This window comes from Panthera onca, chromosome B1 (genome assembly GCF_046562875.1).
Source record: "Panthera onca isolate mPanOnc1 chromosome B1, mPanOnc1 haplotype 2, whole genome shotgun sequence".
In the NCBI taxonomy this organism is placed as follows: domain Eukaryota; kingdom Metazoa; phylum Chordata; class Mammalia; order Carnivora; family Felidae; genus Panthera; species Panthera onca.
In genome coordinates, this window is record NC_138342.1 from 129,909,182 (window position 1) to 129,926,170 (window position 16,989).

General features: G+C 33.3%; 1 protein-coding gene and 1 non-coding gene across 6 annotated transcripts in view; one reads left to right on the forward strand and one right to left on the reverse strand.

The window, feature by feature from the left end:
• The window catches only part of FBXW7 (F-box and WD repeat domain containing 7), a 226,978-nt gene that overhangs the window by 42,273 nt on the left and 167,716 nt on the right, over positions 1-16,989 (reverse strand). The window lies entirely within an intron of this gene.
• Positions 8,477-8,583, forward strand: LOC132693401 (U6 spliceosomal RNA). The gene has a single exon (XR_009616787.1). It is a non-coding gene; the product is annotated as a U6 spliceosomal RNA (small nuclear RNA).

The window sequence follows — 16,989 nt, forward strand, 5'->3', positions numbered from 1 at the left end:
ACACATTATTCTCAACTCGGTAATCTTTTATTGGTTGGCTTCCCAATTTTGATAATTATGTCCAATTATAAAATTTGGCTAGCAGATACATAAAGTCCAGATTCAAACTTATTGTATTTTTTAAAATATAGCATCTCTTCTCATCTCAATCATCTTACATATTTTCCACAAGAATTTAAACTGAGAAAGGATAACTTTCATCTTTTAAAACTCTAGTTATGAATCAAAGTCTGTGGACTTAAACTTACTTCACTTATTCAAAAACACTTACTAGTTCCATATTGGTGCGAGGCCAATATGAAACATAAATCACACCAGGTTCTTGCTCTAGCATCATGGTGATCTTTAATCAATTCTTTACTTATTTTCGAGTACCTTGCCTGCTCTTTAAGTATTTGTTTGATGCAGCTGTCAAGTAAGGAGAGAAGAACCCAGTAATCATTCCCCCACTACACTTAAAAAGGAGAATTCTAAAGAGTCATTTCAGAAACATCAAATTATATTTTAAAGCAATAATTTAAGAAACTGCATTCATTGCTTTGAAAGAATCTAGAATTATCTGACTAGCATAACATCTACATGATCCCCTAACTTTTTAGGAGATTTCGACAGACTCTAAAGTTTCAGTAAATAAAAGTAGAGTACAAAGAAAGATTACTAGAAATAGATGGGTCATGAGTAAGGTTTGACATAATTTTTTGCCTGTCATGGAAATGTTTTCAAAATAGCTGTTAATGTGAAAAGGTATACGATTTATGGTAGTTTTTTTTTATTTGCAGTGAATGTAAGGTCAATAGTCAGGAGCACTTTGACATCTTGGCAAAACTATTAGAATAGAAATATTTTATTTATAGGGCACCTGTGTGGCTCAGTCATTTAAGCATACAACTTCGGCTTAGGTCATGACCTCACGGTTCGTGGGTTCGAGCCCCGCGATGGGCTCTGTGCTGACAGTTCAGAGCCTGGAGCCTGCTTCGAATTCTGTGTCTCCCTCTCTCTCTGCCCCTCCCCTGCTTGCACCCTGTCTCTGTCTCTCCATCTCTGTCTCTCTGTCTCTCTCTCTCTCCCTAGAATAAACATTAAACATTGTTTTAAAAAGATATATTTTAGGGGTGCCGGGGTGGCTCAGTTGGTTAAGCTTCCAACTTCGGCTCGGGTCATGATCTTGAGATTCGTGAGTTCAAGCCCCGCGTCAGGCTCTGTGCTGACAGCTCAGAGCCTGGAGCCTGTTTTGGATTCTGTGTCCCCCTCTCTCTCTGACCCTCCCCTGTTCATGCTCTCTCTCTGTCTCAAAAATAAACGTTAAAAAAAAAATTAAAAAGATATATTTTAAGTTCACTTTCTTTATTAAATTTCTTTAATATTTAAGAACATATTTATCTATAAATACTCAAGGCCTCCAAATGTTTAAAAACTAACTTTGAAAGTTTGCCGCACTTGATAACAGGATTCTAAAATGTTCTTTCTGCAGGATGGGTATCATGAGTTTCCTTCCAGTTGTGTGAACTCATGGTGTGTAATCATGGCACAATGACTACTAAACAAATGTGCATTACAATTTAAGATCTGCTCTGTGTATACAGCTGGTCTGTTGAGACCTGCTACATGGTGATTTGAGAACACTTTAAGAAATTGAATCTTAAATTCTTTTTAACTGAGTCAATACATGTTCAAACTTTTACAATATGAAAAAAAAAAAATCCTATGAGGAATAGCTTAAATCTACCAAATTACATGAAGTCAAAGCTAGCAAAAAGATGTTGAACTACAGAAAATTCTTAAAGTTTAATATTTTATTAGCCTTTGTGATAAAGACATGCACACACACACACACACACACACACACACACACACCCCTCTCTTCATTTTCAGACATTCCTGAAAAGTTATTCTATCAAGAGACAAAACAACATACTAAGAACTTAGAATAACTTTCAAGAGATGTTAAATAAAGACAGGTTAATCATCATGATCACAATGTAAAGGGCAGATTAAAATTAAATGGTATTTTTCAGACATTTTTATTTAGCTTTTATTAAGCAATTGCAATAAGCAGATTTTGTTACTGGGAGCCTGGGTGGCTCAGTCAGTTAAGCATCCAACTCTTGATTTAGGCTCTGGTCATGATCTCATGGTTCATGGGTTTTGGCCTGCTTGGGATTCTGTCTCCCTCTCTCTCCACCCCTCCCCTGCTCACTCGCTCTCTCTCTCTCTCTCAAAATAAATAAACATTAAAAAAAAGATTTTGTTAGACCAAGATGTCATTTATACTCCACCAATTCATTTATTTCAAAGACTTTAACTTTGTGAAATGTACTGTACTTGTTTTTCTATATAGGGAACACAGAAAAAGGAAATTATGTGAGAAAAATTTATGGGGAGCCTCTAACCTCAAATTCCACTGTAATATTATGAGTCTCATCCAAATGAATCCTGAGTCATATAATGGTTCTCTATTTTCTAAACAATGAAACAAGATGGGAGAAGAAAACCAAACAGTGATTCAAACATTTTATTTTGGTAGTTCTAGATCTGCTGCATTCAAGAAATATTTAGCCAGGGTTACTAAAAGCCAGACACTAAGCAAAAAGAACTGAGCAAGATGTAACCTCTACCCTGGAAGAACTCCCAATTCAGGAGGAAGAACAGACAAGTCAATAAAAAAAAATGACGAATCAATATAATTGATGGATGAAATTGCTCAATTTATATGACAATGCATAGAGCTAGAAAGAGGAAGAGATATTTTCAAGAAACACAGATGGCAATATTTTAAACCTAAGGAAAAAGGAAAAACAAACACTACATTTAATCTGATTTGAATACTCCTTAACTGCCCACCATCAAAAAATACTGTAAACTAGTCAAACTTGAATAAGCAACTCTTTAAAAAAAAATTTCTCTTAAGAAAATGAAGTATACACAGAAGAGAACTTCAGGCACTCTTCTAGGTACTTACATAAACTCATTGAAACTGTCTAACAACCCTGTGAAATAGGTACTATGATTATTCCATTTTACAGATGAGGAAACAGACACAGAGAGCTTAAGTAACTTCTCCCCAAGGTTAGACAACTAAGTAGGGTGGCTAGGATTTGAACACAGGCAAATCTTGGTCTCCAGTTTACAGAAAATGAAATAGTGTTTTCTACATACATAGCAAGAAGTACTGGTAGTTAAGAAATCTCTAGGATGTTTCCCGAGCTGTTTCAGTATCCAAATATGTGATTATAGATGAGATCTATGTTAGAATCACAGCAGACATTGAGAAAGAAGAGACAAACTAGGTAGCTAATTGTGCACTCTGATACACTTTACTTCCGGGAATTTACCAAGAGCAGCCTGACAAAGAATTAATACACCACTGCCAATGCCCCCTTGGTGAAGAACTGCTCCCATTATCTTTGACATTATATTGAAGGTAGGCAGCCATCAGTAGGCACAGTGAAAGAAAATCTATCTGATGAACAGTGTTTACAATAATACATGGGTTTGCTTCCTTTCCTAACCCCCCTCCCCCGCCAAGAACCATAGCCTACCCTCCTCACTCCCTCATGTCCTATACTTTGTATCTCTAAAACATGAAATAATGAAAAAAAGCTGAGAACAGAATACACCAAAGTCTCTCACTGGAAAGTCCTTTTGAAAGGGCTAATAGTCTTTCACCCTTACCCAAATGATCTGAACACTATAGAAAACTGACGAAAGTTATGTATCATAACACTAAAGAAATTGTTTTAAATGCTTATCACAACCCCACAACACTTAATTCCCTCAAGTTCCCTTAAAAGGGTATTAAGACTTTTACTTGATTTTGAATTTTTTAGTTTAATAGACTAAAAATACCTAACTTATTAATACGTAGTAGTGTTGAGGGGGCACTTTTTGGAGTATGTATCAAACATATGCTTCAAAATGCAGTTATCACTTTATCACTTTGGCTCTGTTTCTTAATTTCATCACACACATCTTTTTTTAAGGAACAATCCATCTTTAGTATCAGTTTGATCCATGTGTGGTTATCACTTCCTAGGAGTAAACATCAGTGTTGATAACACATGCCTATCTCTGTGATTCTATCCTACACTGTTTCAACTATCTCCAATTGTTATTCTACCTGGCATACGTAATTAAAACAAATATAGATTTATATGGTTATTTTGATTTCCCACACTCATTCATTCAACAATATTTATTTGGGTGTCTATTACACATAAGTTAAATTAAGTATGGTCTCAGCTTCATGGCTACAGTTTACAGTGTAGTAAGAGAGGAAGACAAACAAAACAAAGCCAAAGTAAAACTATGGTAAATGCTATAGAGTTTTAGAAAAATGTGTAATGTTAAGGTTTTGACCTATTCTAGAGGTTCAAAGAAGAGAAGTCTTCTTCAGATAAGAAGAAGCAGTCTCTTCAGAGAAGAGAAGCAATGACTAAAGTGTGTTGTGGTGGGGGAAGGGCACCCCTAATGGCTGCAAGGCACAAATAAAGGCTCTATGGCAAGTGCAAAATGAGGTTAAGAGAAGTAGATAAGGGCTAGATTATGCAAGACCTCATAAAGGATTTTGGTCTTTACCATAAGAGTAATGAAAAGCTAATGCTGCATGTTAGTGAAGGGAAAGAAATAATCAGATAAGCCTCTTGAAAAATCATTCTAAATGTAGTATTAAAAACAGAACGGAAGTGAGAGTGGATGTGGAGACACTATGTGAGGAATTTATTCCACCAGGCCAGGCAAGAGATAACAGTGGGTGAGACTACCTAGGTGCAACAGAGACGGGTAGAAGTGAACAGTTACAAGACATTTAGGACATAAAACTAATAGGATTTGATGACAGACTGACTAGTCATGAAAAGTAAAGGAGGAGGAATTATTAAAGATGACATTTAGGTTTCTTATGGTTCTTAGGTTCTTAGGTTTCCCACTGGATGGGACATGAGAGAGGATACTAGACAAGAGTGTTTGTTTGCTTTTCCTGGGGTAGGGAGGATCACGAATTCCATATTTGGTCATATTTGATTTGAGGTGTCTTTGAGACATCCAGGTGAGGATATCATGCTCCAACTAGCTCTGGAGCTCAGAACAAAGGTCTAGATTGGAGATGAAAACATGGGAATCATCTGTGTATAGTCCTTCTCTGAGCCACCTCCTCCCATTCTAAAGCTGTTAACCACAGTGCTTGACCCAACGCCTTGTCACACTGTAGGCACATTAATCATGTCATGTCCCTTATTAAACTGTAAGTTCTATGAAAGCAGTGACCACTTCTATTTTCTTTTACATCAACTCCTCACATAGGGTGAGGGTATCCTGCACTTAACAGGGTATCAAAAAAATAATATTTGAATGAGATAATGAGCAATGTAACACATACTTTAGTCAATAATGACACAAAACTACAGAAAAAATAACCGTAAAAGTTAATTTTCAGCATAATTTGAAAAGCTCATATAATTTTAAATACAAGGGAAGGTGATGTAGGTGAGTAACATATTTTATATATTATTTATTTAGTATGTGTTATATATAGTTTTATTTATATCATCTTATATATTTATATATGTATATTCCCCCCTCAGGGAAAAGTAATACAATTTTCTAGATATTTATCAGTTACACAACTCAAGCATAAACTAAACTAAAAGAAAATATACAGTTTGATATACAACAAAAATGCAATTATCTTTGTTAAAAAAACCAACCTGGTTTAGAACTTCCTGTACCTTTAAAAATGCCCAACAGAATATAAACTTTTACTATTAAAAGGAATATACACAGTTTTAACAACACTTAATGTACACTATATCCCACAGTCTCAGTATTTTATTTATTCATTGGTATTAACCCAAGATATATCATTTTTGAATCTCCATTTTACTGACAAGAAATCTGAAGCATGGAAAGTTTTTGAGAGTTACCAAAACCATTTTAAGTAATATTTGCTTAAAAAAAAAGACAAAACAACCTTTGGCAATACATATTTTAATCTCTATGAACAAAATAGCAAGCTAAGTGACATTTCCATTAAAATTAAATTGAATATTATGCATTTTACACATAACCACCTATATTTATTTTGCTTTAGTTGCTTTTTATCATGACCTCCTATTGAGAAAGGATCTAGCAAGAAACACTACACTTAATGAAAAGGGCCAAAAGGACTAAGATCCCACTGAAATACTTTAAAAAAAAAAAAAAAGTTCCTGATAGTTATTTCATTGCTACTTCATTTGGTTTTGTGAATATGAAAAGCATTTTCATAATAATTTCATGATAATTTTAACAAAAGATACATTTTGGGGCATACCATTCACATCTAACTTTGGAGATAGAACATAATTCATCTTAAACCTCACTGGAGTCAACACTATATATATGCATTTCTAAATCCTCTTTGGTTTTCATCTTCTAAGAAATATTTTAACATGTATATATTATAACTGAAGAATGTTATTACATTGTTCAAAGTATATATACTTTTGTATATAACCATGGTCTGGGAATTTTAAGTAAATATATTGAAGACTACAAAATACAGTGCAAGATAATGAGAAACACTAGCGAATAGTATCAATGCTTTGTAAATTACATTAAAGAGAAAATATACTAAAATGAAAAAGGAAAAACTGACAAAAAATATTTTGGGTGATGTTGTGGTTAGCCATTTATTACTTTTTTGTATGAGAGTTAATTAATATTCTAAAAAGGTCTATAAAAAGCTGAACAACCTCTCAAGCTCTGAATTCATGGCACTGACCTTAGGACTTTCTCAGAATGATTTTTAATGCACTCTGTTATTAGTAAAACCTGTTCAAACACATGCCCCATCTGCCAGCACCCCATCTGCAAGAGAGCTTCTTATTCTTGTAGACAGTACAACTTCTGCTTGCTTCCTTGTCTTCTCTACATACCAGCTGTATGGTAATGAGTATGAGCAGCTGAAAATACCGCATGATAACAAAGCTAATATGAAAACAGCGGAACAACACTTCCCCTCAATGAAGCAGTTGCAGCATGAACACAGCAGATAAGCTACTCAACAGAGGTGGGGTGGGTGAGAATTTCATTTGCGTGTATGGGGGGCCCGGGAGTGCTTGTAGGTGTGTGTGCGTGTGCCACATCCGCACGCATGTATGTATATGTGTTAAATATGGGGTTTCCGCGCAATTAAAAAATAAAGAGAACCAAGAGCAGCACAGGGTACCAAAGACAGATCTAAATCTCTAAGAACTTTTGTTAAGACCTGTGAATCAAGTCCTTAAATGTTTTCAGTCTCAATTCTTATACAGTAACGATATACCAGGGGCCATTTTGATAAGCTCGTTTTCAAATATGTTAGCAAGTATGTTCCATTTCTTAATTAACTTATTTTGAGGCCTCTAGGGAAAGAAATGGAGTCAGAGCTTAAAATCATAATGGGAACTATTTACTAGACATTTTAGCAGCTAACATAATATGTGAATCAATACACTCTTTTTAATTCTTATACAGCGATTTAAATTGTTTTAATTTAATGGTATTGAAGCCAACACATTTATTCTAAACATCTGAGAAACTCCAAACAAAATACTAAGATAGCACAGGTTACCTTAATTTAGGAAGACATAATGGGGTTAATTTTTACGTAGATGATAGTCACAGTGAATGAATCTACATAATGTAAGTAGAACAAATCACATTAATTTTTCACATGCAGTAGCTTTCCATTTAGAGATTAACAGTCATTCAGGAAATTATTTAAGAAAATGACCATTTAAAATTGGTGCTAAGCATTTTCTTTCACAGTTTGAACAAACTAAAAATGAAAAAATATTCAAAACACTAACTGTAAGTAAAAGAAATTAAGTACTATCATATAAGGAGATTTAATTATAACTTTTACCAATACACTGAAAAGCCTTATGCGGACTTCGTAATAGTTATTAAGTTCTTATTACATAACCATACTTTCTATAGGTCATTTCATTTTATTCTTACAACAACCCTATGAAAGTAAGTACTTCTACTATCTCCATTTTACAGATGAGGCTTAGTAAGTGGTGAAACTAAGAATGCAATCCCAAGTCTAACTGACTCCATCATCTATGCTATTAAGCACTCAGCTATTCTGATATAAACTCCACAAGGATGAGGATTTGAGTCTGTTTCATTCACTGTTGTACTCCAAACGCCTAAAGCAGTCCTTGACTCATAGCAATTATTGAATGAATAAATAGAAAAGTGGTCAGTTGTTTTTAAGTGTAAATCAATTTAAGTGGGAAAAAAACTATCAATTTTGTAATAACCCGAATCGTTTTGATACTGAAAAAAAAAATACTTCTTAAAGAAACTTAAAATAAGACTGTTTAGTAACCTAAATTGTGTTCACTTGTTAGATTCAAAAATTAAGACTTTATTTAAAAGATTCTCATAGTTAAACACTCATGTCTGAAAAGGCTGGTACAGGATGAATACGAGCAAAATTGCACTGATTTTGGTGCTCACTTCAGCAGCACACACACTAAAATTGGGACGACACAGAGAAGATTAGCACGGCCCCTGCACAAGGATGACACACAAATTCCTGAAGCTTCCATATTTAAAAAAACAAAAAGAGCAAAATTGCACTGATTTTACTATTTTTGCATATTTTTGTAAATCCACTTTACCTGTCTTCATTTCATTGTATAACTATAAAAATGTACTTTTCCTGTTAGCTTAACATATTCCTTGACTTCAAATATAACGAGGCCATGAGCTTCCCTAACATAAAAGATTTGTATACTATGCATCAGAACCTGAATTGAAAGAATAGTTCCAACTTAATAAAATACTCCCAATCATCCCTTAAAAAATAAGACATACAACTGCATTTTCTCAAAGAAGAACGAACTTTTAACACCACTTAACCAATTCAAAAATCCCACAAATTCACACAAGATTTACAAAAACAGTACTATGCTGCCCCTACATGTTCAAACTAGTAGTAACAAGGACATTTTAAAATCCAAAGTGATAATGCAGAGATTTTTCTGGAATACTGAAAAGCTGTTTAAGCTTAAATTGTGCCCAAGTGAACTATACGTAATCACCCACATATAAAAATGTAATTAAATATAGGAATAACCTACAAGTTTTGATTTACATTTTCAATACTAGCAAGGAGAAAAAAATTAAGAGAATTTCACCCAAAATTGTATTTTTTCTCTCAAATATAAGATACATGAAAATATAAAATAATCAGAAACAAATAACTAGCTCTGTGTTTTTGGAGTCAGTATTAATGTATTAATGTTTGAGAAATACTTATTGTTAATTGTTCTTCCTCTAGCCCTGTCAATAAAGTTTATAAATATATAAACATTTATATATAGAGATACTACCAAAGTCACAAGAGAAACCTAGTATCAGATTCACTTTTAAAAAAAAAAAAAAACCTATCTTACTTTTCACAATTTAGGGATAAAACACTATATATGCAAATAAAGAGATGTGCGGCATCATGGAAATAACTGAACTGTAACTTCTAACATTTAGAATGTCATTGGCTTCACCATAAATGGTAGTCCTTTCCGCAATTACTTTCTATGGTAAAGTTTCTATAATATTAAAAAAAAATCTTAACTTATATCTATCATTTATATCTACCATAAATACATCTCCTATAAATTATATCTATCATTATATAATTGGTTTATATGTGAGACACACATTAATTTATGCAACTTTCCACAAGTCAGATAGGGCCAAGAACTCTAATTCTGACACAGGAACAATCCAGAAAGAAATCACTAGGTGAGCTTGATAGGATATTAAAGTTTCCTTCCAAGAATATGAAAAAATGGAAGAAAATAGAATCGTATTTAATCTTTCAGGACCTCAAAATACTATTCTGTGCTAGATACTATCTAACAGTATTTGAAAACCAGTAGATTATACATTTCAATAAAATTACCAACATAATCCTATCAAGTCAGAGAAAGACTGTGTCTGTATATGAATGCACATGTATGTAATATCTATACAAACAAATGGAGAAACTATAAGACAAATTACCCTCAGCTGATTTAGAAAAGAAAAGCGTACAATTGAATAAAGGAGTCTGGTGACACACTATATACTGGAGCACACCAAACACGCTGTCCCCACCCAGGCAGAATTCTCAGGGTCACCGAAACGTCAAATTCTATAAAAGGTAGGACTTTTTCTGCTTTGTTCGCTAATGTATCTAAAGTGCCTAGAATTGTGCCTCGCAATTAATAGATGTTTATTTGTTGTATAAGCTAATTAACCTCTGATTTTGATATGTGACCATAAAGTGGGGACAATGAGATAAGTCTCTGGACAGAACAGCATCTATAGCCTCCTTCAAGGAAGGCCTCTGCCTTACTCATCTTTGTTACACTAGCAACACACACAGAAAGTATGCCTAATACATATTAGCAGAATAAAAATTAATTTAGTGCTATTAGTTTTATGTAGCAATACTAGAAGAAGTAAAACAGTGGTAGAGGTTCTCATTCCTCATTTAATGTATAAGTTGGCTAACAGGAGTTGCATTTAATCCCTAAAGAAAAATAATATATAAGCTCTGAATTATCATTATATATTATATGGAGCTGCCTATAACTAGGTTAGTAAAATTAGATATCCATTTATATAAGATATGTTTTACAGTACTTAAATATGCATGTGCCCAGAGACTTAAGACAAGGCTTTGACTACTTTGACATTTCAAAGTGTATTCCGTTTTTTGTAGGTGGGTGACAGCTGTAAAACTCAAAGGTCTGTGGAGTCCCACAATTTTGCAGAAAGCTGTATTGCTGACTTCAGAACTTTTTGGAGTTTAGAAAAGTAATACAGTGCATATGTATTACTGAACACTTCCAGTACTTTGTACATTAATATTTTTGCAACAAAGTATAGGACCATTCAGATAAATAATAAAAGGGTCTTACGTCAGTTACAGTTAGAGTTGGTTAACTTTAAAAAAGTTCTTAGTTCTCAGGACTTGCTGGATTTCTGGTCTGCAGACAAGGGACAGTAGATTTATTTCATATATGTTTACATTACCAGAACTTAGTACCAAGTTTATTTTTTAGCATATTTTTCATCTGTCTCCCATACTAAATTTAATAGCCTTGCCCTGTGATGTTAAATTACTGAACTACTTAAACAGATTGTTATCTATCAACAAAAGGGAGAGAAATTCATGGCAGTTATTTCTACAATGTAGTTGTAGACCTCTAAAACACATTATAATTTGTTTTACATTCATATTTGACAACTGAGACACAGCCTAATACCAAGACATCACTTGATGACAAAAACCATCTAGAAAGCAATGTTATCAGAGTTAGATACTGAAGCCATCATAAATTGTGGGAACAGAGCTAAGAATTACGTATTTAAAAACCCAGCATTACATAGCAAAAGTTAACCCTTAAAACATTTGGCAACTAAGGATGGATCTGTTCACTCAACAAACCTTACAATGGTCAGTATACCATAGTGTTTGTGATATGACAGCCAGATGCCTGAGTTAGGATCTCAGCTCCGTTGCTTATTACCTCAAGGGCAAGTTATTTAACTTTCCTGTGCCTCCTCAGATTCCTCATCTGTAAAACAGGGATCCTATAATACACCACCTCTTTCACAAGGTTATTTTAAGGATTATATGAGTTCCTATATGGAAGGTATAGTGCCTCCTCTGCATCCCAACTTAGACTATATACTATTACCTGATTTTACTGTCATTGAAACATTGGCATTAACAACTACTTCTCTGTTTCCCTAAAGTAGAATCTAAGCACCATGAGGGCATGGTCCCTGTCCATCTAGTTCACTGCTATATCCACGGGTTCTAGAAAAATTTCCAACCCTGTTCTAAGTATTTCATACATATTTTTGGCTGATATTAATACTAATAAATGTCATGTCAAGGGGTAAGTGAATTTGCAGAAGTATAAATAATGTGAAACACCAAGATGTGAGCCCAAGCAATAATATAGGTTCCTTCTGTCCATCACTTCTCTGATCATCTGCTTAGCAAACATCCTTCATGTTTTGATTCAAAGTTACTGTGAAGCCTTTCTTGAGCCATGTGCTTTGAGACTTCGGTGACCCTCTCGTGCTCCCACAGTATTTTGTACATGGGTCCATTTAAGCAATTATCTTTTTGACAATAAAGATTTGTTTATGGTTTTTACCACTTGACTATCTAAGATGCTTAAAGGATTGTGATTTTTCACCTTTGTATATCCATCCACAGGTACCAGGGATGAAGAATCATCACCTTTTTATTTATAGCCAGTACCTTGCACAGTACATAGAATAAGACCACAAGAAAATTTATAATTTATATTCTGTTTATTTATGTTTATGCATGACACATGAAACATTCCTAAGAAGAAAAAGTCTGACATGATCTAAAATAGAATGGTCTGATACGTGGTAACTAATTCCTTTATTGATAAAATAGTGATAATAAAGACTATCAGATCATTTGAAAATGTCAATTCTTCCCCACTTCCAATGGAATATATGTGTAAGGAAAATAACCCTAGGAAGTAACATTTTACTAGTTTACTCAAAAAATAATAATAAGGTACCCTATTAAAATATCTCTCCAGACTTGCTCATATCACCACCCTGTTCTTCCTCTTGTCCAAAGTACTGTAATATTTTTTCTTTATTTCAGCATTTTCTGACATTTTTGGGCTACTGTAGACTCTTGAAAGTAGCCATTTAAATGACTTTACCCTATGTTTGTTTCTCCTTCGTTTTCAAAATTGGTAAGTAGTAATTACTTTTAAAATTAAGTGTCAAACTGTATCTGAGTTTATTTAAATTTAGAAAATGAAATATTCAAAATCACAGCTGCAAAGTCATTTAAAAACATTTAGTAAACAAAAACATGTCATATTCTTAACAGTACAAAAACTCCTTCAGAATCTTCCAAGTTTAACACACACTTCAACGAATTAGTCATAGGAATATTTGTACTAACTTTCTTCTGCGTATCACTAGGAGCATAAAAAGACAGACATTAAAGATAATTTCTGAACTCGAAGAGTTTATAGCCTAATTGAGGAGACAAGATAACTATATGAAGGTATCAAATAACATCACCGGGCAGTACATATATGCCTAAGGGCCAAAGGTAATGGCAACAATTACAATATGTTCCACTGGTGTATGAGGACAAAGGTAGATGCAATCAATGCCAGGAGAAAGGTTCCAACCAGACAGGGAAGCTAGACTGTGAGGTCATATAAAGGATCTAGAAAGACAGAAGCACAAATATAGTTGGTGGACACCTGAATAGACCAATCTGGGAGAGAAGTGGAGGATGCTGGCTTTTTAAAGGTTTCATATTTCTGTATGTTAGGTAAACATCCATCCATTTCTAATTGCCTAAGAGTTCCATGAAACAGATATTGAGTTTCATGAAATGTCTTTCAGGCATCAAGACATTTTAAAAGACCAGACTTGCTACAGCTACTTTCAATGAGAATTAATCATGGCTAGACTAGATTTAAAAAAAAAAAAAAAAAAAAAAAAAAAAAAAGTAAACCTGGATTGGGGCTAAAGGCAAAGCTATGTCAGAAATGTAAAAGTAAGTAGTAGTGCTATAAGAAATAGGCAACTATTTCTGGCAGCTGCTCTTGTTAGTATGAGAAATACTCTTGTCATACATATTATTAATAGCAGTACACTTTGAGAGAGGCTGTCACTTATACTGTGCAAATATCACACTATAATTCAGAAATATAAAATGGTAAATTAAGGTGGTGCAAAAACTGAGATAACCACAAGGCTTGCGGTAAAGATAATGTGTTAAATCAGTGATAAATCATAAAACTACATATGCAGATCATCCATTTAGATAAAAACACAGATTGTAGTTTTAAAACAATGGGAGGAGAAGAAGAAAATTATAGTTGAAAATAATAGGTGACAGGTCTACAGCAAATATTTTCCAAAAAGAATAAAAAATAAAATTACATGAGCAACAAATGATTTCTTGGTCTATTTACATATTTTCCTCCTGAAGCTATTATATATAAACATATCTCATTATTTTCTCAAAATGAAAAAGATTCCTTTGATAAAAAACCTAGAATACTAAAATTGGAAATAAAATAATCTAGTATTAGCTAAGTAAAATCCACAAAACTTTGCCATGTAGGAATAAATCTACTTAGAATATGATTTCTTAAGGAGCACCTGGGTGACTCAGTCCATTAAGCTTCTGACTCTTGATTTCAGCACATGATCTCACAGTTCTTGAGACTGAGCCCCACATCGGGCTCCATGCTGAGGAACTTGCCTGGGAATCTCTCTTTCTCCTTCTCTCTCCTTCTCTCTCTCGCCCTCCCCCACTCTTCTCTCTCTCTCAAAATAAATTTTAAAAAAGAAAGAATATGATTTCTTTCTCTTAAGCAACATTAGAAATCCCTCGTGCTGGTTTTTAATTGGTACAACTTTCTGGAGAGCAATTTAACAGTATTTTTTAAGAATCTAAAAAGGTTCATACTCCTTGACCCAATCAATAATCCTACTTCTAGAAATCTGTGTATAGAGATGTTAAAGATTTATGTACAAAAAAAGTTCAAAGCAGGTCACTGTCTAAATCAACAACAGTAGAAAAAATTATGGATGTATTTAGTAGGTTATATATTAATTAATAGCTTTATTATACTTAACGCTGTATATTAAGAAGAGAAATAATAAGCAGTATCCTAAAATTGTAGCAATTAGCCACACAAATATTTTTTTCTACATAACTACAAAAGAATTAGAAAAAAAAAGATGATGGTTTTAAAGGAAATGTAAGATTTATGGCTTGAACTAACAATCTCATTCTAAAAATTTACCATGAGCGGAAACTCATAAACAAGCAAAAAAATGTATGTACAAGATTTACTGCAGTATTATCATAATCATAAAAATCTATCTTCACTGTTTTATAAGCAAAGTTTCATTGAAACACAGTCCTGTCCATTTACCCATTCATTTAAGTATTGCCTAAAGCCGCTTTCATGCTACAATGGCAGAGATGAATAGTTCCAACAGTGACCATAAGGTCCACAAAGCCCAAAATATTTACTGGTCCTTTGCAGAAAGAGCTTGTGGACCCCTAATTTAAACTAACCCACAATGATAACAACATGCAGGAGTGATATTAACGTTTTCTCAAATGACACAAATATTCTAATTTTATTTCTATTTGCATTTTAAAGAAAAATTGTTTTAAATGTGGTATTTTGAACAAAACTTGATATGGAATATACTTCCCACAAAATTGTTTTCAATTATCAGAAATCCCAGTCGTACATTTCATTATTGCTTGAGCTCTTGGGTTTCGGGACAACGAGTCCTTGTCCCATATCAACCCTACCTCCCTTCCCACCACTCCCACCAGCAGTCCTATACCACTCTCCTAGCGGTGTTGCCAATACTTATGCTACACAATCAGTACACAGTTCAAACCCAGGAAAATACAGGCATTCTAAACACAGTATTTTGTCTATAAACCAGCATAGTCAGGTATCTTTAAAAGCCCTGTATAAACCAACAACGGCATGTCATTTGGAAATTTCTACCAAAACAATAACAATGAAGAGTAATTTACAAGAATATTCTAAATGCTTAAAAGTCTCCAAACAAAATGAGTTAAGAAATGAGATTTAAGCACTGAAGTACATTTTCCTCCTCTTTTAGTTGTAAAGATATTATTTCTCTAATCACTAAAAAGGAAAAAAAAATGCTGCCAAATAAGCTATAAAATTCCATCAAGATGTATCTTGAGGTACATTTTTTTTGCATTTTAAATATTTCTTATATATGTTTAAAATGCAAAAAAAAAAAAATAATGTACCTCAGGATTTAAGAAATGCAGTAGTATCATAATTAGGCATTCCAATTTCAAAGAAAATTCAAAATTTTCAGTTATTTTATAGATTAAGTAAGCTTTTCCTGTAAAATTTCCTCTAAAGGACAATCAGTTCTTTTAGAATAAAGTTATATACTAACTAGTCCTCTCAAATTTTCCTGTCTGTATTACCTATAAGACTTTAAAAAATACAGATAGATTCCTGAGCTTTAATCCAGATCTCTTACATAAGAGAGGGGAACCCAGGAATCTACATTTTTAACAAGAATTTTAACAAGTATTCCTCATAAGTATGAGGACCTTAATACTAAAAATATTTTTATTTACAGTAACTGGTTAATAACTTGACTGTTATTTCTTTATTGTTCTATTAAGTCCAAACTGCCTCTAATGAGAGACTAGAATAATTTATATAAGTTAGACTACCAATACCAATTTTACACTTAATATGAGGTAAATAAATTTTCTGAAAACCTTTCAAGAGATACAAATTGAAGTTTAAGTTACAGCATTAAAACAGTGTTAAAGGATTTTTCACAATTTTCGAAGTATTTTATTGTGCAAACATTAAGTGGATCAACATCTATGAGGGATGGAAGGACAATACCATGTTTTTCAAATTTTACTAGGTCAAGATTGCTAAAGTCTTATAAGAGGTCACTGTAGTGCACATTAGCTCACTACTCGGAAGAAAAAAAAATGGCCTACAGAATACAGAAATCTATCTGCTTTGTGTACTTTGTTGTCAGTAGAGAACAATCTGCTTGAAAATAAAATGTACCCACTATGAGATATACTAGATGTTACACACAAAATACGATTAATTACATATCATACCAAGACTTCCTTACATCTTTGATAAAGAAAAATACATTTTTTAAATGTTTATCATCAATTTACCAAGGGAAAATTAGTAAATTAAATAGCAAAGAGCATTCAAATCAATTAAAAGCTATCTAAATTAACCAGGCACAGAATTCCAGGGAGGGGAGGGGGATATAATTACGCTATCCCTCTAATATTTCTAGTAGTCAGATTCAATGAGTTATGCAATTTTAAGTTACTGGCAGGCAGGCTGTCTAAAACTGAATGTGTTTTTTAACTATTCCAAA